Below are 24012 nucleotides of genomic sequence, written 5' to 3' on the forward strand. Positions count from 1 at the left end.
AGGAGGGACCAGCATCTAAGTCCAGAGCCAGTTCCTTTTCCAGTGTCCGGATTTACCCAGGGAATCTTAAGCCTGGACTCTTTAATTTCTGATTCCTGGAAAGATTGCCTGACTTCTTTTTCATGATTTAAATGATATTCTGGATCCAGCCACACTCTCAGAAACCTAGTTAAGTTGGTCTTTTAATATCTACCTGGGAGGCAGCATGGTTTAAAAGTATCATTGTGTAAAGACAAGCCTTGTTTAATATCATCTCAGCCACCTCTTATTTGTGTGAGTTTGGGCTATGCACTTAACCCCTTGGTACTTTGACTTTCTCACCTTTAAAAAAGGAAACTAATAGTTACTTTTAAAGTTATTTTGAACATTAAAAGGTAATAACCTATGTAAAGCAGTCAGGCACTTTGCATATAGATGCTTAGCAGCTATAAATTATAGCCCTTTTAAAAAAGGACACTCTTGGCTCTGTTAGGTGTATTCAATACATTGTGTTTAGTGTGTGTTCATTTTTCTGTTTATGTGTCTAACATGATCTTATATTTACATACATTTCTGTATGACAGCAAAAGCCGGAAGACAAATAGCTTTCTCAGGGGTGGGGGGAATCTTACAATGGGCAGTATTATATATTTAAAGATAAATGATAAAAGGACTAGCACTTATTCAGCAAACATTTATTGAGCTGCTGCTATGGGCTAGGATCTCTTCTAGTCTCTGGGACTATGATAATAATAATAAAATAGCTAAAAAATTGTTGCCTGAATGGAAGGTACCTTCTCATGAGGGAAAACAGACAATAAAACAAGGAAGCTGTCTATGTTAGATGGTAAAATGTTACAGGAAAAAGAAAGCGCGGGAAGGAGGAGTGTGGCATTGCAGTTTTATCAGGTGGCTTGTGATTAGAGAGAGGTCAGGAATTGTGCAGGTCCAGGAGGAGTTCGTACAGAGATGGAGAGCAGAGCGCAGTGCTGACCTCAGGAATGCCCGGCTTCTTCCAAAAGCTGAGTGTCTTTTACTGTACCATTTGTAGAGTGCCTCTGGCAGTCTTGGAGACATTCCTGCTCAGCATGAAAGGTGGTACAGAAGTTTGTACCTGGTGGCAGGCTTTGGGGAATCTACTATTATGCTTGGAAGAGGAGGCCTGGTACTCTGGATGGCTTTCTCTGCAGTTGGCAGAATTAGGGGCAAATCATGTGTATTCCTCGCAGCTAAAGTGCTCACTCATTCTTCTCAAGATTTTCTTTGAAATTCCCTGATGACAGTCGAGTGAGCTGGCAAGACGACCTTTTAGACTGAGAAGAGTGTCTTGAACAAGTGTGCTGTTCTTTTTTTTTTTTTTGAAGAGTTATATGTTTATTTATTTATATGGCTGTGCCAGGTCTTAGTTGCGGCATGCGGTATCTTTAGTTTTGGCGTGCGAACTGTTTAGTTGTGGCATGTGATATCTAGTTCCCTGACTAGGAATTGAAACTGGGCCCCCTGCATTAAGAGTGTGTAGTCTTAGCCACTGGACCACCAGGGTAGTCCAAGTATGCGATTCTTAACTGCCGTCTTTTCCCCCCAACACTGAAAGAGAAGAAGGGTGCATTTAAATTTTAAGGTAATCTATGAATCAAGATAGGGAAAAGTTGACACTAGTATTGAGCTAATACTTTGAAAATATTCTCCCCCCAACCACATTCATTTATAGATCTTTTAATTCTTTCCGCATGTGTTTATTGAGCAGTTGCTATGTTCTGTGAATGTTACCAAGAAGACAAGGATGAGTTGTGTGTGTACAATAGGAAGGGAGAGGAAGTATAGAGATAACCTCCTCATGAGCTATTAATGCAGTCACGCAAGTTGAATAGAGTACAGTGGATACTCAACACCTGTGTATTGACCTTTGGTTAAAGTGATTAGTAAGTTGAGACATAAAGACAATAGTATGCTGGGTCCCTGGTGGTCTAGAGGTTAGAATTCTGTGTTTTCACTACCATGGGCCCAGGTTCTATCCCTGGTCCGGAAGATAAGAACCTGCAAGCTGTGTGGTGTGGCCAAAAAAAAAAAAAAAAAAAAAGGTAAAAGGAAGTCAGATGAGGGAGCCGTAGCATCTGACTCCATTATTGGTCCTTGGACATTGGGATTTGGACATAGCCCCTGGGTGGTGGGGGGATAATTTGTTTTTGTATTTTTAGCAAGTGATAGAGAATAGGCTGTCAATAAATATTTGTTGTATGAATAAGAGGAAAGGACTATCCTGTTGAAGGGAAAACCTAGAGTAAGGGCATGGTAGAGACTGGGGAGCGCAATTTCCCTTTAAGAAAGGGAGATACACTGCAGGGTGATCAGGGGTCAGATTTTAGGAGCGCATAATTGCCAGGCCCGGCAGTGGAGGGTCACTGAAGCAGGTTGTGTAGGGTGCACCTTGCACTGGTAGCATCCGAGGGGAAGGGATGGGTGGCCGGAGTATCAGGTGAGGAAAGTACACAGCATCAGAGGCTGGAAGTTAACTGAGAGCTCATCTTGGTTGGCCACAGGGAGGGAAGAGGCACAAGTGGGGACAAGTAATATGTTAAAGGCTGAATTGACAGCATACTATAAAGTATTCTGTAAGATGGTGCAGAAAAACTGAAACAAACTTTTTAGCCAATCCAGTACTTAATCTGTAGCTCAGTGGAGTGAGTTTGAATGCCTCCTTTTGCTGTAGGAGCTCTTTTTGAGAAAATGAAAGCATCAAATCAAATTTACTGGGACAAGAGTTGAGCACTATCTAAAGTCATGCTCTCAGGAACCTTATGAAAGCAAAAAAAAAAAAGTTAAAGTTATTATATCAACCTTTAGGTAATTTACAACAGAGTTCAATTTTTATATACTATATATATCGTTTTATAGCTCTTTTGAGCCCTTTGTATATTCTGTTCTAAATACATGTTCTAAATACACACCAGGGAAGAAGAGGGAAAATACAGAAATATCCACATAATAGTTACTTATTTGACAATGCATCTTGAATCAGTAATGTAGTCTAATGATAACGCAGTTGATTTTTTTAATGTAAAAATTCTTTATGATCATCAGTTTTATAAAGTGGTTTCCAAGAAAGCATTTCAGGAGGTCTTGTGTTTTCCATTTCAAGAAAAAGGATTTTTGAACAGTAACTTTTTGAATAGTAATGCTATTTGGGTTTTATTTAGTATAATACATTTTTGTTAGGAAAAGCATTGTCAGAAAAATCATAGCAGCTTTTGCCTTCACATCTAGCATAAGTATATAAGAGTGTAATGAGAAACAATATAAAAATGGAAAAAGTATGATCCTTTCCCTCTAGTGTCACTGACCTCATTAATACAATTGTATGTTAGGGTATAAGTCCTGAAAATTGAGAAAACCTAGATTCCAGCCCTGGTTTTTGTGGCGCTAAGTGTGTAACCTATACCAGACACTTTATTTCAATAGGCCTCCGTTTTCTTTTTCATTAAGGGTTTGGCCTAGTCTGGAATGATCAGGAAGATCCTTTCCAGGGTAACTCCTAGTGACTCTATGACCTGTTAGAGCCACAAGGGGAAGAATTTCCCAGAAACATTCACAGATTGTAATATTTCAAAATTCACATTATTTAGCATTCTTCCTAAGTTCCTGACTTGTATCTTTTTTCATGTAGAGGGCTAAAAGGCCCATGTTTACTTTCATTGCAGAACATTGCCCTTTTCTGAGCAGAGTGCAAGGCACAGGGAAGATGCCCCCGATACATAATTGCTGGGTTTGTTTTAGCTGTGAGAGACATTAGTGTGTTAAGGGATTACTCCGGGACTTGGTCTGATCGTCTGCTGATGTCAGAGAAACAGTTGAAATAACTCTTACTGTATCAGAAGTAAACTCTTGAGTGGATGATCACAGAAACTGTTATATTCACTCAGGGAACATATATTGAGGTCCTGACATTTGCTTGGCAGGCATAGTATTAAGCCCAGGAATATAAAGTAAGTAAAAATAGGAATCCCCCAATACCAGCTTCCACAGTAGTAGAGAAAATGGGCATAACGACTTAGTAAGATAGGTGTTACACCAATATTAGATGGAAAAGCGTGGAACCAGATGACTGTTCTCTCAATCATTGTTAAAAGTAAAATTGTGTTGAAAAAAAAGTCTAAATCCATAAAACCTGAAAAAATTGACAGATAATAGGACTTCCCCCAACTTCCCCTCCTCCAACTTAAAAGTTCTTTTTTTTTCTAAGTAAGGTGACAAATTCTCTTCTGGCTTCTTCATACTTCCCTTATTCAGGTCTGAAGAACAGGAACGTTTCAGCTAGTCTCAGCACCCATGACAGGAGCCGGGGACATACGCAGTCTCTAAGGACACTGCAACTCCAATTATTTAGGGATTTATAGATCAAAGCCATTTTTAGTCATTTTTGCTGAGGTAGCAGCGATCTCATTTCACCCCATCCTTTCAATGTCATATTGGCTTCATGAGGACAAAACTTCATTTCAGGAGTTTTACTTTGGAGTAACAGGGTGAGCTCTGATTAGTTAGTATGGATCGGCTCAATCTGAGTTGGAACCAGTGATGGGTATTGAAGAGTTTGGTTTATTTGGTATTTAGATGTTGCATTAAAACGAATAATGGGGCTTCCCTGGTGGTCCAGTGGTTAAGAATCCGCCTGCCAGTGCAGGGGACATGGCTCAGTCTCTGGTCTGGGAAGATCCCCGTCCCTCAGAACAGCTAAGCCCATGCTGCCTTAGGGCCTGTGCTCCGCAACAAGAGAAGCCGCTGCAGTGAGAAGCCCTCACACCGCAACGTAGAGTAGTCCCTGCTCATTGCAAGTAGAAGCCCACACGCAGCAGCGGAGACCCGGTGCAGCCATTAAAAAATAAATCTTTTTAAAATAAAATAAAATGAATAATAATTCTCACTGCACTCTGCTGATGGATTTAACCACTGTTACCAGTTCTTCTCTGTAATAATAATTGTTCCTGTTTATTGAGGGTAACATTCCAGACAGTGCCATAGGTATTTAAAATCATCTTATTTAACCTTTGCAGTAATACCATGAGAGAGATATTACTACTTCCCATTTTACCTATGAAGAACCTAAGACTGCAGATGGTTAAATATCGTACCCATATTTGCTTTCTGTGTATCAGGATTTGAATTCTGGTCATTCTGACTCTAGAGCTTAAGTCCGATTTGCCATTTCTCCCCCTGCTCTCATGTACTTGGAGCTGATGTCTCGTCCTGTGCTTTTTAATGCGTGGGCTACAGGGCAGATTCAGTGGATGAGGGTTGTGCCTGTGAGAGCACATTAGAGAGGAGAAACTTTGGAGCTTAAACAGGAGAGAGGTGCGTGTTAGAAGTTACAGTGAAGAGACTTCTTTGGTGGCCCAGTGGCTAAGACTCCTCGCTTCCAATGAGGGGAGTCTGGGTTCAATCCCTGGTCAGGGAGCTAGATCCCCTATATTGCAATTAAGACACAGCCAAATATATAAATAAATAACTATTAAAAAAAAAAGTTAAGATGAAGACAAGGAAACAGTAGCCATCAGGAGAACCCGAGATAGGAACTGAAAGACACTGCATCGGATAGTGTGAAGTGACAGGCCAAGGGGAGGGGTAAATAAATCAGGCCTTGAGATGTAGCTGCTGCTGCTACCACAGCGCCTGCCTGCCTGGTCTCCTCCTGAACAAATCAGAATCTTCAGAGTAGGATCTAAGAATTGGCATTGTTCACAAATCCTGCAGATGATTCTGATAGGCTCAAATGCTAGTAGGATGCCTATATGTACATGGAGAGAGTAAAGGGGATAAAACCGGGAGTGCCGAGTTCGTAGAAGGCTCCTCCTTTTCTGAAGCACAGAGCTGAACATCACTGACAAAACACACTGGTGAGGGACTAGTGATTACAGATTTGGAGTGTTATTCATTCTTAATTTTTAAAACCCTTTCTGGCTATTTGTGGAAAATAAATTGATCTTTTTCTCTCACATTTTCTCTGGATAAAGTGAATATAGCTTAAAGGGCCTGGTACCCAGAGGTTTTGCTGTAAATAGACTGATATTATTTCACTTAAAAGAAAAAAAAAGATTTATTTATGCTTGGCTGTGCTGGGTCTTCCTTTTTTGTGCTCATCTTTGCATGTAATCTTCCCTTGGTACCTCTTAATTTTCGAAAAGAGCTCTAGTCTTTCCCATTCCATTGTTTTCCTCTATTTCTTTGCATTGATCACTGAGGAGGGCTTTCTTATCTCTCCTGGCTATTCTTTGTAACTCTGCATTCAAATGGGTATATCTTTCCTTTTCTCCTTTGCCTTTAGCTTCTCTTCTTTTCTCAGCCATTTGTAAGACCTCCTCAGACAACCATTTTGCCTTTTTACATTTCTTTTTCTTGGGGATGATCTTGATCCCTGCCTCCTGTACAATGTCACAAACCTCTGTCCATAGTTCTTCAGGCACTCTGCCTGTCAGATTTAATCCCTTGAATCTATTTGTCACTTCCACTGTATAATTGTAGGGGATTTGATTTAGGTCATACCTGAATGGTCTAGCGGTTTTCCCTACTTCTTCAATTTAAGTCTGAATTTGGCAATAAGGAGTTCATGATCTGAGCCACAGTTAGCTCCCGGTCTTGTTTTTGCTGACTGTATAGAGCTTCTCCATCTTTGGTTGCAAAGAATATAATTCAGTCTGATTTCAGTTTGACCATCTGGTGATGTCCATGTGTAGAGTCTTCTCTTGTGTTGTTGGGAGAGGGTGTTTGCTATGACCAGTGCATTCTCTTGGCAAAACTCTGTTAGCCTTTGCCCTGCTTCATGCTGTGCTCCAAGGCCAAATGTGCCTGTTAGTCCAGTGTTTCTTGACTTCCTACTTTTGCATTCCAATCCCCTATAATGAAGAGGAATTCTTTTTTGAGTGTTAGTTCTAGAAAGTCTTGTAGGTCTTCATAGAATCATTCAACTTCAACTTCTTCAGCATTCCTCATTGGGGCATAGAGTTGGATTACTGTGGTATTGAATCGTTTGCCTTGAAAGTGAACAGAGATTGTTCATTGTTGTTTTTGAGATTGCATCCAAGTACTGCATTTCAGACTGTTTAGTTGACCATATTCCATTTCTTCTAAGGGATTCCTGCCCGCAGTAGTAGATATGATGGTCATCTGAGTTAAATTCACCCATTCCAGTCCACTTTAGTTCACTGATTCCTAAAATGTCGACGTTCACTCTTGCCATCTCCTGTTTGACCACTTCCATTTGCCTTGATTCATGGACCTGACATTCCAGGTTCTCATGCAGTATTTTTCTTACAGCATCTGACTTTACTTCCATAACCAGTCACATCCACAGCTGGGTGTGGTTTTTGCTTTGATTCCATCTCTTTATTCTTTCTGGAGTTATTTCTCCACTGATCTCCAGTAGCATGTTGGGCATCTACCGACCTGGGGAGTTCCTCTTTCAGGGTCCTACCTTTTTGCCTTTTCATACTATTCATGGGGTTCTCAAAGCAAGAATACTGAAGTGGTTTGCCATTCCCTTCTCCAGTGGACCACGTTTTGTCAGAACTCTCTGCCATGACCCATCCATCTTGGGTGACCCTAAACGGCATGGCTCATAGTTTCTTTGAGCTAGACAAGGCATGTGATCAGTTTGGTTAGTTTTCTGTGATTGTGGTTTTCATTCTGTCTGCCCTCTGATGGATAAGGATAAGAGGCTTTTGGAAGCTTCTTGATGGGAGAGACTGACTGAAGGGGAAACTGGGTGGTGTTTTGATGGATGGGGCCATGTTCAGTAAATCTTTAATCCAGTTTTCTGTTGATGGGCGGGGCCGTATTCCTTCCCTGTTGCTTGACCTAAGGCCAAGCTATGATGGAGGTAATTAAGGAACATTTCATGCAGAGATGAGCGCAATAAAGGACAAAAATGATATCGACCTAACAGAAACAGAAGATGTTAAGAAGAGGTGGCAGAATACACAGAACTGTACAAAAAAAGATCTTCACTACCCAGATAACCACGATGGTGTGATCACTCACCTAGAGCCAGACATCCTGGAATGTGAAGTCAAGTGGGCCTTAGGAAGTATCACTATGAACAAAGCTATTGGAGGTGATAGAATTTCAAATCCTAAAAGATGATGCTGTGAAAGTGCTGCACTCAATATGCCAGGAAATTTGGAAAACTCAGCAGTGGCCACAGGACTGGGAAAGGTCAGTTTTCACTCCAATTCCAAAGAAAAGCAATGCCAAAGAATCCTCAAACTACCGCACAATTGTACTCATCTCACACGTTAGCAAAATAATGCTCACAATTCTCCAAGCCAGGCTTCAGCAATATGTGAACCGTGAACTTCCAGATGTTCAAGCTGGATTTAGAAAAGGCAGAGGAACCAGAGATCAAATTGCCAACATCTGCTGGATCATCGAAAAAGCCAGAGAGTTCCAGAAAAACATCTATTTCTGCTTTATTGACTATGCCAAAGCCTTTGACTGTGTGGATCACAACAAACTGTGGAAAATTCTGAAGGAGATGGGAATACCAGACCACCTGACCTGCCTCCTGAGAAATCTGTGTGCAGGTCAAGAAGCCACAGTTAGAATTGGACATGGAACAACAGACTGGTTCCAAATCGGGAAAGGGGTACGTCAAAGCTGTATATTGTCATCCTGCTTGTTTAACTTATATGCAGAATACATCATGAAAAACGCCGGACTGGATGAAGCACAAACTGGAATCAAGATTGCCAGGAGAAATATCAATAACCTCAGATACAGATATGACACCACCCTTATGCCATAAAGGAAAGAGGAACTAAAGAGCCTCTTGATGAAAGTACAAGAGGAGAGTGAAAAAGTTGGCTGAAAACTCACTATTCAGAAAACTAAAATCATGACATCTTGTCCCATCACTTCATGGCAAATAGATGGGGAAACAAGGTGAACAATGAGAAACTTTATTTTGAGGGGCTCCAAAATCACAGCAGATGGTGACTACAGCCATGAAATTAAAAAGACACTTGCTTCTTGGAAGAAAAGCTATGACCCACCTAGAGACCGCATATTAAAAAGCAGAGACATTACTTTACCAACAAAGGTCCGTCTAGTCAAAGCTATGGTTTATCCAGTAGTCATATATGGATGTGAGAGTTGGACTATAAAGCAAGATGAGCGCTGAAGAATTTATGCTTTTGAACTGTGGTGTTGGAGAAGACTCTTGAGAGTCCCTTGGACTGCAAGGAGATCTAACCAGTCAATCCTGCAGGAAATCAGTCCTAAATATTTATTGGAAGGACTGATGTTGAAGCTGAAACTCCCAATACTTTGGTCACCTGATGTAAAGAAGTGACTCACTGGAAAAGACCTTGATGCTGGGAAAGATTGAAGGCAGGAGGAGAAGGGGACGACAGAGGATGAGATGGTTGGATGGCATCACTGACACAATGGACATGAGTTTGAGTAAACTCCGGGAATTGGTGATGGACAGGGAGGCCTGGCATGCTGCAGTCCCTGGGATCGCAAAGAGTCAGGCACGACTGAGTGACTGAACTCAACCGAGGGTCTTCCTTACTGCATGTGAGCTTTTGTCTAACTGCGGGTAGTGGAAGCTTCTCTCATTGTGGTGTGTGGCCTTCTCATTACAGTGGCTTCTCTTGTAGACCATGGGCTCTCGGGACATGGGCTTCAGTAGCTGTGGGGCATGGACTTGGTTGTGCCATGACATGTGGAATCTTCCCAGACTAGAGTTGGAACCCATGCCTCTTTGATCTGCTGCATTGCCAGGTGGATTCTTGACCACTAGTGCCACCTCGAAAGCCAAAGATGTGATTATTTACTCAGATTAACTGTTATATATTATATTTATTAATTCTTTTAATTTTTTATTCTGTTGTTTCATTAAGTCTTTAATTCCACAACAGTTATTTTTTAGATTTCTAACAGTTGTGGAATATGTTATTTGCTTTGTGTATGTGTGTTTAATGCTGTAGATAAACAGTGATCGTGGGTGACTCTGGAAGTGTGGTTGTATCTTATGATTTGTAAATGCTTTAAACTTGCTATCAGTAATTTTTTTTTCTCTCTCTAAAACCTGAAGTGATAAGAGAAGAGATATGGGGGTGGATCTGTGGGAAGACAATCCAGAAGTAATACTGAGTCTGATGATGGGATTTTCTTGAAGTGTTTTTATCTACAGCAATTCTTATAGGGTCATTTTTTGCCTTTCCATATTGTCTGATCTCTGTGCTACATAAAAAATATTTTTGGCAGGACATAAATCCGTGCAGATGATTGAGAATGGTTTTATCTTACCAAAGCAATTCGTCCTTAAAAAAAAATTGTTTCTACTTTTCTTCCAGAGTATTTGTTTCTGCTTGACCAGTACCTCCTGTTTGAGGATTACGTACTAGATTTCCACCCTTTCTTATCCTCTCTATTTACATGTAGGCTCACAGTTTGAGTAGGAGGGTATGATATTGGTTAAATCACAGGAAGATTTAACCAAGCAAAATAGCACAGTTGGGGTAACTTTTCTTGTGCTGGCCTCTTGGTTTAAGGTTTTTGATATACCTCGTTTACAAAGGAATTTGTAGATTTCCAAGAGCAGTCTAGAAAGGAAAAGAAAGAAAAAAAGAAAGTGAAGTTGCTCAGTCGTGTCCGACTCTTTGCGACCCGATGGACTGCAGCCTACCAGGCTCCTCCGTCCATGGGATTCTCTAGGCAAGAATAGTGGAGTGGGTTGCCTTTTCCTTCTCCAGGGGATCTTCCCAACCCAGGGATTGAACCCAGGTCTCCCACATTGCAGGCAGACGCTTTAACCTCTGAGCCACCAAAGGAAAAGTGATGTGCAAATGTCAGAATAATTCACGCAAGTTAGGTTTTTCATTAAAGACCCTGGAAAAAATTTGATTGCTTGTTAACTTTTCCAAGAGATTAGCTAAGATCACATCGCCCATACGAGCTTGAAAATCCAACAAAAAATTATTTATCAAGAAGCAGAAACAGAACCAAAAATAATGTGCCACTCATGTTTGAGACACAGTACTCATCTTCCAGAAATACTGTAGGCATCTCTAGGTTGGAAAGATGTGAATTAAGAAAGCTGCCAGAAAGGGCATCTGAAATACCCCTGGGATGGAGTGCTATCATTGGAGGAGACTCTCTTTTTAAATGCTGAAGAATCTCTAGTTTAAGCCTGTGGATTCTTGGATAAAGCCAGGGAAGGATTATTCACCTAGATTCTTGTGAATTTGAATGAGTGGTAATGCCTTATAGTCCTACAAACTTCTGGACAAATATTGCCTCTCACCCCCACCCTCCACCCCTCATTATAGCAAGTAGTAAGTTTTGAAGTTTCTCCATCATCTTGTGAGGCTGATGTCTGGGGAGAAAGCTTTATCCTTCCACAACAAGCTCTTGTCTCTACTGTCAGATAGAGTAGGGGCCCAGGTGGCTCAGGGCCTGCTCAGCTCTGTTGTTTGGTGCTCTGATATTGTATCCCTCTTTCTTGCTATCCTGCCAAGTTCTTCTAAGATATAGGACTTTGCTTTCCATTTTAGAAAATTATTGCTTAACAGAATCCACTCCGTGATTCAGCAGACATTTATTGAACAGGTTTATATGCTTTACTGTTACATATAAGAGAGCTCACATTAGATTCATGATTTTTAAGTGTTGTGTATATTTTATTTTATTTTTTGGATTAGATTCTGTTTTAGATGTTGGCCTTGTGCCAGATCATTTTGCTGAACAAACTTTAAGGGCCCTTCTGTCTGTAGGGGAATATTACATGTAAGTTCTCTGTGTTAAACAGCTTTACAGGTATCTGGTAACTTTCTGTAGTTATTCCTTGAATGAACAGGCCAGTGGGCTGCCTGTCCCATTGGGGCTACTGTGGTTGTGGTGACTTTTCTGATATTTCTTTTGAAGAAGTTGCTTTAGGAATGTGTTTTAAGGCACAGACCGCTCTTAGGTGGTAATCCTACCAGGTCACCCATTTAAATTTCCAGAAAAGGCTCAATTTATATAAAATAACCAATGAAAAACCAATAATTTGTTTTCTTAGCTTTCTGTTTCTCAAATTTTCTACTAAAGTACCTGAAGAGCAGAAGAAAGTAGACTCGTTTTCCTGTAAAGTCATGGGTCATAACATAGGCCAAATTGTGCTTCCCAGAAAGCTCAAATTTGTTGAAGTTTCCAGAATGCTTGATCTTAAAAATCTATTTGAGTATTATATATCCTGTTCTATAATGTAGGCCTCTTTTTTAAAAAATCGAGATTAAAAAAACGACACACAGTGGAATGTGTAGATCTTAAGTAAAGAGTTTGGTGAGTATTGACATAAGCAGACGGTAGTATAATCTACATGCCTATCATATCAAGAATATATGTACATGTTCTAACATAGAAGTACGGTTTGAAGTTATTTGCCATCAAGACATTCATGCCCCCCCGCCCCCAACCCCAACCCCAACCCTGGTGAAAAAGCAAAAGATTTAATTCCCTAAGACTATCTGCCTTTCAATTTTTAATTTCTGCTTGTTATACACTCTATATTTTTGGAATGATGGCAGTAGACATGGCATGATTATTTGGTTTTGAGAAGTATGGGCTTCATCAAGATGGCTCTGCAAAATGGATAAGCATCTTAATGGATTTTCTTCAGTTAACATGTAGCTAGAAAAGTTGTTTGATGTCCATTGTTTGCCTAAACACCAAAAACTTTTAACTGCTCTAATTGCAAATAGTTTACTAAGTCAAGCAATAGATCTGTGATCAGGAAATTAAAGATTTGTTCACTTTCATTGTTTTTTCCGGTACTCTGTTTTATAATAAGGCCTTATTCACGTGTACAGTGTGTTAGTTCCTTTAACATTCTTTCCAGATAACATTTGACACCCTGTCCTTTGTAGTAGTCACCTTGTAGGAATCCCACTGATGATCCACTCCCAGCCTTTTATTCTCATTTCTTGAATTCTTTCTTGAACATAGCCTGCAACTATAACTGAGTGCTTGTACTTTGTTTTTCCTCCAGATTCTTTCAAAGAGCAGATATTAAAGCTCCCTTTCAGTAGAGACCAAGTTCTAATTATTGTAGCTAATGCAGTGGACAATACATTAAGCCCACTAGATTGATATCAATTGTAGGTATTGGTGTTAGGTAATATAGGAAATACAATGTTGGATAAGGGATAGATCTATGCTCAGTAATGTTTAGTAATAATAGGGGAGCTGATGATGGTAACTAATACTTACAAAGACTTTTTAAAGTGCTTTGTACTATTCTAAGCATAGTGGATATATTTCCTGATTTTATCTGCACAGTCATCATTTAGGCTAATTAATAATGTACCTATTTGCTACATTAAGAAATTGCATGTCAGGTTTCTTAGAAGCAGAGCCTGAGATGCAGAGTCTTGTGTGGGTGATTTATTGAGGGAGCACTCAGGAGGAACCTGAACATGAGCAATGGAGGGAAGCTGGATTGGGCTTTGGGGCAGTGGCCTCAGTGATACTTGGAAATATACATTCCCAGGTTGTGTATTCTCAGGAGCCCTGAACCAGGAACTTGTGGAGCTGGGGAGCCAACCTGTGGTTTAACTAGTCTTCCAGGTGAACCTGATTGATACTAAAGTTTGAGAACTGCTTGGGTAGAGGATGCTGAAACTCCAATACTTTGGCCACCTGATGCGAAGACCTGACTCATTTGAAAACACCCTGATGCTGGGAAAGATTGAAGGCAGGAGGAGAAGGGGACAACAGAGGATGAGATGGTTAGATGGCATCACCGACTCAATGGACATGAGTTTGAGTAAACTCCAGGAGCTGGTGATGAACAGGAAGGCCTGGCATGCTGCAGTCCATGGGGTTGCAAAGAGTCGAACACAACTGAGCAACTGACCTGAACTGGGTAGGGGAAAAAGCCAGGTAAAGATGTGGATTTTGCTAAAAATGTAGCCTCCTTGAAATCCTTTGCGAAGTTTGGAGTGGGAATGGTACATAGATTTACCACTGGGAAGAGGACCACTCAGTCAGGCAGTGGCTGAGGGGGACTGCATTGGGGAACAGACCCTGAGGGAGGGGCATAATCCCCCAGAAGTGCTGGCAAAGATAGCTGTTAAGCAGCTCTGAGCCCTTAGCATTCCACACACTCAGCAGCTGGGCATTGGGTCTGCTGGCCTAGAGGGGGTCTAAGTGGGGCATCCCAGTGTCCGCTACACTGAGGTATAGGGAAGTAACTAGCTTAAATTCCCACAGCTAGTAATGGGAGTTGAACTCATGTTGTCTGTATCCAGAGTCCATCTTCCTAACCATCAGTTATACTGCCCCCTGTGGTCAGAACAATAATAGAAATAACAACATGGACATATATGAACAAAAGACAATTTAGAGGAGGGTGGTACTTCTGGCTGAGGAAAATGGAAGCCCTCATAAAAGGGGTGTTATTTGATTTCACCTTGAAGTACAAAAGATCTGGACATGAGAGGCTTTCTAGATAGAAGGAATAGCCTGAGAAAAGGCATGCATGCCTGCGTGCTAAGTCCCTTCAGTTGTGTCTGATTCTTTGTGACCCTATGGACTATAGACCACCAAGCTCCTCTGTTCATGGGATTCTCCAGGCAAGCATACTGGAGTGGGTAGCCATGCCCTCCTCCAGGGGATCTTCCTGACCCGAGTATTGAACCCACCTCTCTTACATCTCCTGGATTGGCAGGTGGCTTCTTTATCACTAGCACCATCTGGGAAGCCCTGAGAAAAGGCATAACGGCATGCAAAATATGGGTTTGTGTCTGGAAACCTAGTTATTCTGTTGAGTTGCAATTTGGCTTATTAAAGAGTTCTGGGAGAAAAGTCATTCCGTATTGGTTTGAGGTCAGCTCTTTTTTAAAGCCAGGCAAGTGTCATTGAGGGTTTTTAATCTGGGAAGTAACATAGTCAGAACTATATTTTAGAAAGATTAACAGCCTAATAAAATTGGTGAGGGACTTAGCTGGTGGTCCAGTGGTTAAGAGCCTGCTTTGCAATCCAGAGAACTTGGGTTCGATCCGTAGTCAGGGAACTAAGCTCTTAAGTGCCAAAGGGCAACTAAGTCCATGTGGCTCAACTGCTGAGCCCATGCGCTCCAGAGCCCTTGCGCTGCAATGAAAAAGCCCATGTGCAGCAATGAAGACCCAGTGCAGCGACAAAAAGGAAAAAAGAAATATGGGTAAAATAGACATTTCATCAAAGAAGAGAGGCGATGGCTACCAAGCTTGCGAAAAATACTCAGCGTTATTAGTTATTAGGGAAAATACACACTAAAACCACAGTGAGATCCCACTACTCACCTATGAAAATGGCTAAAATTAAAATGACTGATTATGTCCAGTGTAGAGAAACTAGAACTCAAATAAACCACAGGTGGGAATGTAAAATGGTATAACTACTTTGAAAATAGTTTGGCAGTTTCTTAAGAAGTTAAACCTACATTTACCACTGATCTAGTCATTTTCCTCTTACAGTATTTATCCAAGTTAGGGAAAGATAAGTCCATACAAGGATGTGTACCTGAATGTTATAGTAGATTTATTTGTAATACCCAAAATATCCACCAACAAGTGAATGGTTAAAAAATGATGGTCTGTGCATACAAAGAACTATTATTCAGCAATAAAAAGGAAAGGACCATTGATTTACCCATCAGCATTGGTGAATCTCAAAATAATTATGCTTATTGAAAAACCTAGACCAAAACGAGTACATACTCTGTGATTCTGCTTACATGAAATTCTAAAAAATACAAACTAATCTAGAGTCGCAAAACAGATACGTGGTTCCTTCACAATGGAGAGAAGTAGAGAGAGGGTTTACAAAGGCACAAGAAAAAATTGGGGGTTGGATCATGGATGTGTTCACTATCCTGCAAGTGATGGTTCATAGGCGTATCAAATGTATCACATTGTCCAGTTCAAATATGTGCAATTGATTGTGTGTCAGTCACACCCAAATAAAGATGGACATACAAAAGAAAAGAGAGAAAGGTTAGTATGACCACATATATGTTGGGTGAGTTTCAGGAGGAGAAGCTGGAAATAAGCAGCAGTGAGTCAAGTCTGGAAGCCGTGAGTATACACAATAAACTGGGACCTGCCCTTGGCTATGGCTGTTAAACTGGAAAGGAAGAAATGGGTAGACAAGATGCTATAGAAGAAGCAGTCCAGGAGTTACAGGAGTAAGAGAGAGGAAGTCATGGAAGAAGCTGGCCAAGAGAATGCTGGTTTTTTTTTTTGCCCCACAAATGAATGGAGCTTCCGTGATGGAGGGTGTTGATGGAGGGCGTGCAGTGAGATCACAGTTGAGGTTCAGGAACATGGAATATGGTAAGGGGCAACCATTGTGGAGATGTCAGGCAGGTAGCTGGAAATGTTGAAGTAAAAGGCGTGAATAGAGGTATAGATTTAGACTTCATTGTAGAGGCAGTTATTGACATTGGTAAGAGAGGGCCAAACTCAGTTAGGGTTAAAGTTCTTGGTCTCTTAGCTTCTTGTTCAGTTTTTTAAATCCATTGACTCACATGGCCTCCAAGTGAATAATGAAGTTACATTTTGCATATTAAATTGGGAGAAAGTTAGACATTTTGCTACTTTCTAACTTAGACTAGGGAATATAAAAGGGAAAATGGAGGAAAAAACCCCTCTCAGGTTGGCAAAAGCAAATATACATCTTTTCAGCTCTTCCTAAGTAGTAGTTTGACCTTGTATCGCCTGTCTTCTTTTTTTTTCCAAAATAGGCATTTAAATAGTTTAGCTTAAAAATCTTTTTTTCTTGTTTCTGCTATGGCTTAGATATGGAAATAAATGGCAAAAATGTCAGCCAAGATACTATTAATAAGTAAAGTCACCTAGGAAGTAAGATTAAGATTTTATTCTTATGAACCATGAGACTCAGACTTAGTTGCATTTCCAGTTGTTTAATTTAGATACGTGTATGGTTGTTTACTTCAGAGGATGAAGTGAAGTCACTCAGTCCTGTCCAACTCTTTGTGACCCCATGGACTGTAGCCTGCCAGGCTCCTCCGTCCATGGGATTTTCCAGTCAAGAATACTGGAGTGGGTTGCCATTTCCTTCTCCAGATCTTCCCGACCCAGGAATTGAACCTGGGTCTCCTGCATTGTAGGCAGATGCTTTACCATCTGAGCCACCAGAGAATACAATTACTTCAGAGGGATGTTGTAAAAAGTCTGGTTAGTGGGGCTGCCACTCCAGTACTCCTGCCTGGAAAATCCCATGGATGGAGGAGCCTGGTAGGCTGCAGTCCATGGGGTCACTGGGAGTCGGACACGACTGAGCGACTTCACTTTCACTTTTCACTTTCATGCATTGGAGAAGGAAATGGCAACCCACTCCAGTGTTCTTGCCTGGAGAATCTCAGGGACGAGGGTGCCTGATGGGCTGCCGTCTATGGGGTCACACAGAGTCAGACACGACTGAAGCAACTTAGCAGCAGCAGCAGCAGCAGAAGGGCATTATATGCTGTAGCTTGTTTGGACTCCTTATTCTGAGTCCAACTGTTTGTGATGTCAGAAAGCATTTCAACTTAAGGTCACTGCTTATTATTATTTAAAGGATGATTTCATAAGCCCAAAGTTCCTGGAACTTATTCTTGACCTAAGAGGGAAGAAGAATTTATACCAGAACAAGCCAATTGGACATTCTGTTTTTCCAGAGGTAAAACTGGGCAGTGAGATATCCCTCATCTCCAGCCACTGGATGCTAGTAGTGCCATTCTCCTGAAGTGAAGTGGCTCAGTCGTGTCCGACTCTCAGTGACCCAATGGACTGTAGCCTACCACGCTCCTCCGTCCATGGGATTTTCCAGGCAAGAGTACTGGAGTGGGTTGCAGTTTCCTTCTCCAGAGGATCTTCCTGACTCAGGGATCCAAGCCAGTTGTCCCACATTGTAGGCAGATGCTTTGAGCCACCAGGGAAGTCCTAGTCACGACCATAAATGTCTCTTAGAGTCAGTTACCTCTGGTTGAGAAACACTGTACTGATAACCTAAGCAGATCAAGCAAGAACATGAAAGTCTGCACATCCATTTACGAAACCAATTTCTTGAACACTCTGCTTGGAACAGATCCTAATTATATAGAATCCATTCCAAATCAGTGTACACATTGATACAACTGCTTAGGGAAACAATTTGTCAATATCTAGCAAAATTTGAGAAACAGCAGTTATTTATCTAGTTATACCCTAGAGAAAGTCTCAAACATCTGCACTGGGATGTGTACAAGGATATTCATGGCAGAGTTGTTTTTTAATGGAGAAAATTGGAAGTAACATCATTGGATCAATCTCAGAAACAAAGTTGATAGACAAAAAACAAAACAGAATAATTTTTACTTTATTATCTTATGTATTTATTTTAGAAAACACCCAAAACAATACTATATACATTGTTTAGCTCAGATTCGTGACAGTGTTCACTTCTGAGGAGGAAGGGATGAAGACTAACGGGACCAAGGAGAGAAAAATGGAGAAGGCCAATTTTATTTACATTATTTTGTTTTTTTAAAAAAGGGTCAAGTATATACTATGCAATGTTTTCAGTGGGTAGATACATACGTATTTATTATCATTCGTTGCATTTTTCTTTTCTTTTCAAATGAAACCTTTATAAAAGAGATGTTTTATACTTGACCCTGTAAATTTATATTTCTGTTAATTATGAGATACATTGAATTGTACCTTTTCCTGAAATACCTTTTAGCTATAGATTTAATTTTCAGTGTTATATTTGAAGAAAGTGATTGTGCTTTGTGCTATTTCCTAGTCACATTTCCATGCACTAAGCCATGATTTCATGATTCACTCCTGCACAAACATGTGTAGATCTCGATTCTCACACGTTGAAATAAACGCAGCTGTGTTTATTTCAGTAAGATTACATTCAAATAAACACACATGTGATCCCTCATGAGCGTGAACCCATAAAACACTTGTTGATTTGGTTCTGAAATTTTGTGTTCAAATAAACACACTTGTTTTAAGGGAAGTTTCGCTTTACTAAAATTCATGCTTCGAACATGTGTTTTTAGTAGGCAGATGTGGACATGAGTGTCTAAAAAGAATAATAGGTCTTTAGAGTTTATCACTGCTTTAGACAAATGCAGGGCTTATTTAATGGGCTACTTTTTAATATGCTGGTAGTTGTCCTCGGTAAGTAAGTAATTAAAAATAATCTTTGAATATCACGTTTTGGATAATCCATTCATTTTATTTTTAATTATTTATTTTTGGTCATGCTGCATGGTTCTCATGATCCTAGTTCCCAGATCAGGGATTGAACCAGGCCCACAGCAGTGAAATCTGAGTCCTAATCATTGGACCACCAGGGAACTACTGTGATTCATGTATTCTTGACAGGTTAACTGAATGTAATAGAATTTTAAGTAAAGTATATCTCATGTTAAAAATATTTGTGAGTATATTTTTAAAAATGTAAATGATAAATTAAAAAGGGAAAGAGCTGTTTATATTCTGGAAACTGCTTATTGACTAGTTAAGGCCGTTTGTGACCATAGGGGCCCATCTCTGACTTCTTTTCAAGGGCCAGGGAACTTGTTTAAGACCTCTGTGAAGCACAGTGTATCTTTCAGCTCCTTCTCTCAGGATCAGACATAAGGTGCTATCCTCCATTTGGTGCCACAATGGATAAATATCTCAAAGCCTGCAATTCTTTCATTAAACCCTCATTTTCTGGTCAGTCATTGCTGGATTTGATCTTTTAGGTATTTCTATCCAGGTATTTTCAGAAGAGTAAATAATCTTTATGTGCATAAATTCCTTAAATCTAAACTACTATAGAGAAAATAAAATTTTATAAAGTTTCAGAGGTTAATGTTTCTATTTCAGAGGTAATGTATGAGTACATTTTTTGTTTTCCAAAACCCATACATTTTAGAATATATATAGTCCTATTTTATTTTTCCTACTATTTACTAACTTCTGAAGTTATTTAAATTTAAAATGAGAGGTGTTTTATTAGTAGTTACTTGCTGGCGTACCTGTTTAGAGCCTTGTCTCTTTCTTTCCAGAAAGGAAGCTTCATGAGAACAGGTCTCTTTGTTTTGTTTGCTCCATATACCTCATGCTCGAAACAGGGTTGGACGCATATTAAACACTCAATAAATGTTTGTGAATGAATGGCTGCTGAATGAATAAAAGAACAGATTTCCTTTTGACTTTCATTCCTAGTTTTAATATTTTGTCATTCACCCCACCAAGTCCCCAAGCTAGCTACTTTATCAATTTGGTGTATTTTCTTTCAACTTTGCTTATAATGTAATTTCCCAGGGGACACTGACAGTTTTTATATATGTATTAACTTTGTCTGTCTTTTCTTTCCTTCTTTAAGAGGATCTTTCCTACCCCAGTGTCATTGATACACTCCCTTGTATATACTCTCTTCCTTGTATCTGTTTGATTCTGTTAAGCCTTTGAAAAAAAATCTGTCTGCAATTTATTGTTAATGGTGTGAGGTAGTGATGGATCTTTTTACTCCTCTTCTCCCGGCCCCACCACCCCCCCTCCCCCGCCAAACACATACACACACATCTACACAGAGGTAATCTGTGGAATACTGTGCGATTTAACTAATTTGAAATGCTTTAATCGTGTACAAATATTTTAGAACTTAAATATTGTGTTCTATTTCTATGGAAATAATAGGTTGAATTATATAGCTTTATAATACCTCTCTTACTAGTTTATTAGTTTGTCAGTTTATTCTCTTGGATATTTTGACTAATGAGTGATAGTTGTGTCACTTTGTCCAGTGTTTTCTTTTGCCCATTTTTCTTTCTTTCGTTTTTGCTTTTGGTTAATGCGTTGGCTAGTACCTCTGATAATGCTGATTACACATGATGATAGTGTATATCCTTTTTAAAAAAAAAAATTATTTATTATTTGGCTATGCCAGGTCTTAGTTGCAGCCTGTGGGATCTAGCTTCCTGACCTGGGATTGAACTGGGCCCCTTGCATTGAGAGCTTGGAGTCTTAGCCACTGGACCACCAGGAAAGTCCCTGAACATCCTTTTTTGTTATATATTTACATATTTTAATGCATCTAATATTTGACTATTATGAATACTATTTTCTGTGTCCTTCTTCTTGGTCTCTGACTCTGCTGGCTTCTCTTCTTAGATTTTTTTTTAATCAGATTAAGGAAATTCTCTCCTATTCTTGGCTGAGAAATTATATCATGAGTGTATGGTAAAGTAACTTGTTGACCTGCTCATCTCATTTTCTTCTTTTACTCTCTTAATGTAATGAATTGCATTAATATATTTTCTGATGCCAGTCATCCTTACATTTCTGGGCTAACCTCTATTTGATGTTATTCTTTTCATACACTGTTTTATTCTATTTTTAAATTTTACTGAAGAATTTTACATCTACGTTGAAGTATGATGGAACACTAATTTTTCTTTTCTTTGCTCCTCTTACCTGATTCTTGAATGGGGTTAAGTGAGCCTCAGCTCCTATAAAGCCACCTCAGGCTCGTGCCTTTCTTGAGGATGCAGACCTTTAGCCAATTGCGTTAATTTTTTTACTTTGGTTACTGTGGTGTTGGTTTTTCTGCTTGTTCTTTGGTAAGTTTTGATAGTTTATATTTTGTTATAAAGCCATCTATTTCATATAGCCTTCAAGGTTTTTTCATATAAAATTTTTTGTTGTTTGCTTATAATGTTTAATTTTTTCTGTCTCTAGTTTTTCATGTGTGTTTATTAACTTTTGTTCAAATTAAATTTTTTTTCTGTTTTGTTTTCTAGTGCTTGTTTTGAAATAATTCAGTTATTTTCAAATGTAATGGTTCTGTAAAATATTGTTTGTTGCACTGTTTTCAATGATTACCATTTTGATGGCATCTCACAGGTTATCTTACATAGTGTGGTCATTGTCCATTTGAAAGATGAAAAAAAATGCATTTTAATTTGCTGTTCAACTAATACACTACTTTTAGAAACAGAGTTTAAAATTCCGATTAAATTTTTTTGGCTGTCATTTTATTACCAATTTCTTTTTCTGCATATTCTTTTTTTAGTCTTAAAATTGAACTGTAGTTAATTTACAATGTTGTGTTAGTATCAGGTGTATAAGAAAGTGATTCAGTTATATACACACACAAATACTCTTTTTAAGATTCTTTTCCATTATAGGTTATTACAAGATACTGAGTATAATTACCTGTGCTATAGAGTAGGTCCTTGTTTATTTTATATATAGCAGTGTATATATGTTTATCTTAAATTCCTGATTTATCTATTTATTTTATTGATTGATTGATTTCACATCTTAACTGTATTTAGGTTAGTGAATGTGGCCTGCAGGATAAAACTGTTTAAGAATTGTTAATTTACATTTTGATGTCCACTACATGATCAATCTCTGAATATTTCACATCTTCAAAAAGAATGTGATTTCTTTTTATGTGGAGTCCAGAGTGTTACCTATAAAATACCTGCTTAAGTTAATATTTTATCTGTTGTATCAAACGATACAATTTCAATGTATCATTCCTATCCTTTATAGCATTATTTATTTTTCTTTTACTTTATCTGTTGTTTTCTGAGAGGAGTATTTTAAAGACTGTCAGTGTGATTGTGATTTGCTAATTACAGCTATTTAAAATTTTTTCTTTTTATATTTAAAACACTATGTTATTAAATGTATAAGAACTAGTGACTATTATTCTCTTGGAAGGTTATTCTTTTTAGCAATGTAGATATTTTCTTTTTCCCTTTTAATGATTTTTCTTTAATTTTTTTTGTCTAGTGTCATTGTTTTATATGTCCTTTCTCTTTTCATTTGCCTGCTATATAGTTTCATATCCCTGACTTTTAACATTTCATGTGTCATTTTGTCTTAGGTGTGTCTGTTGTGGATGTGTACATATATTTTTATTTATTAATTTAGTCTGAGCATATCTCTGATGGTGTGTTTATATTTATTGTAACTTGTAACTGGTAATTTCTTTATATTACCCTCTCTTTGTTTCTGTTTTCCAGACTCATTGGAATGATCGCATTTGTTTTATTCTTTATTTGTTCTGCTAGTTTGAATAGCATACATTTTTTCCTACTTTGTGATCATTTTTGTTTATTTCCTTTCAGTTTTATTTATATATATTTGGTATGTAGCTCGGTGTAAGTTTAAGGTGTACAGCGTTAATGATTTGATTTATATGTACTGTGAAATGTTTACTACAGTAAGTTTGCATCTAAGTCACTTTAGTCATGTCCAAGTCTTTGTGACCCCATGGACTGTGGCCTGCCGAGATCCTCTGTCCATGGGATTTCCCAGGCAAGAATACTAAAGTGGGTTGCCGTTCCTTCCCTAGGGCATCTTTCCGACCCAGGGATCGAACTCGCGTCTCTTAGGTATACCTGCATTGGCAGGTGATTTCTTTAACACTAGCACTACCTGTAAGTTTAGTTAACTGCATGTCAGTCATCTCATGTAGATTCCCCCCACTTCACCCCTCTCCTTGCCCAAAGGGGAAAAAAACCCATTATTTCCTTGTGATGAGAACTTTAAGATTTGCTATCTTAGCATCTTTCAAATATACCATATAGCAGTGTTAACTAGACATCATGCTGTACATTATAGCCCCAGTACTTATAACTGGAAGTCTATCTTTTCATTCTCTTCATTCAGTTCCCCCACTTTCGCAGTAAATTTTTTAACACGTGTATTTAAGCATGTTTTTCTTAGTGTCTGGAGTTAAAGGTATCTGTTTAATACCTTTTCTCAGAACAAAAGAAGAATTTAAGCTTGCTCTTAGTTCCCCCCAATTCTCTGTTTTCAGCCTTTTAGGTTGAGAAAGACAAGTTTCCTCCTAAATTATTATTGAAAGCGGAAGGTTGGTATCTCTTTTGTGGATAAGTCTTTTCTCTTTTTTTCTGTTAATTTTAGAGATTTTTGCTTTATCCTTGTTAGTAAGAATTTCTCTTCCATGTGTTTCATAAGTTTTTGTTTTTTATTTATCCAAATTGGCACTCAG

General features: G+C 39.0%; 1 protein-coding gene and 1 pseudogene across 25 annotated transcripts in view; both read left to right on the plus strand.

The window, feature by feature from the left end:
- The window catches only part of BBX (BBX high mobility group box domain containing), a 291573-nt gene that overhangs the window by 24070 nt on the left and 243491 nt on the right, over window positions 1-24012 (plus strand). For 4 of the 25 annotated variants that reach the window (XM_012189597.5, XM_042230795.2, XM_060417209.1 and 1 more), the window contains exon 2: window positions 1-24012. This exon is cut by the window's left edge and continues 20767 nt beyond it; it is cut by the window's right edge and continues 8251 nt beyond it. The exons of the other annotated variants lie outside the window; for them this stretch is intronic. The gene's annotated coding sequence lies outside the window, so the exon portion shown is untranslated. 25 annotated transcript variants of the gene reach the window in all.
- Window positions 1-24012, plus strand: part of LOC132659967 (large ribosomal subunit protein uL16-like) — a 147785-nt pseudogene that overhangs the window by 24070 nt on the left and 99703 nt on the right.

Source organism: Ovis aries, chromosome 1 (genome assembly GCF_016772045.2).
Source record: "Ovis aries strain OAR_USU_Benz2616 breed Rambouillet chromosome 1, ARS-UI_Ramb_v3.0, whole genome shotgun sequence".
NCBI lineage: Eukaryota > Metazoa > Chordata > Mammalia > Artiodactyla > Bovidae > Ovis > Ovis aries.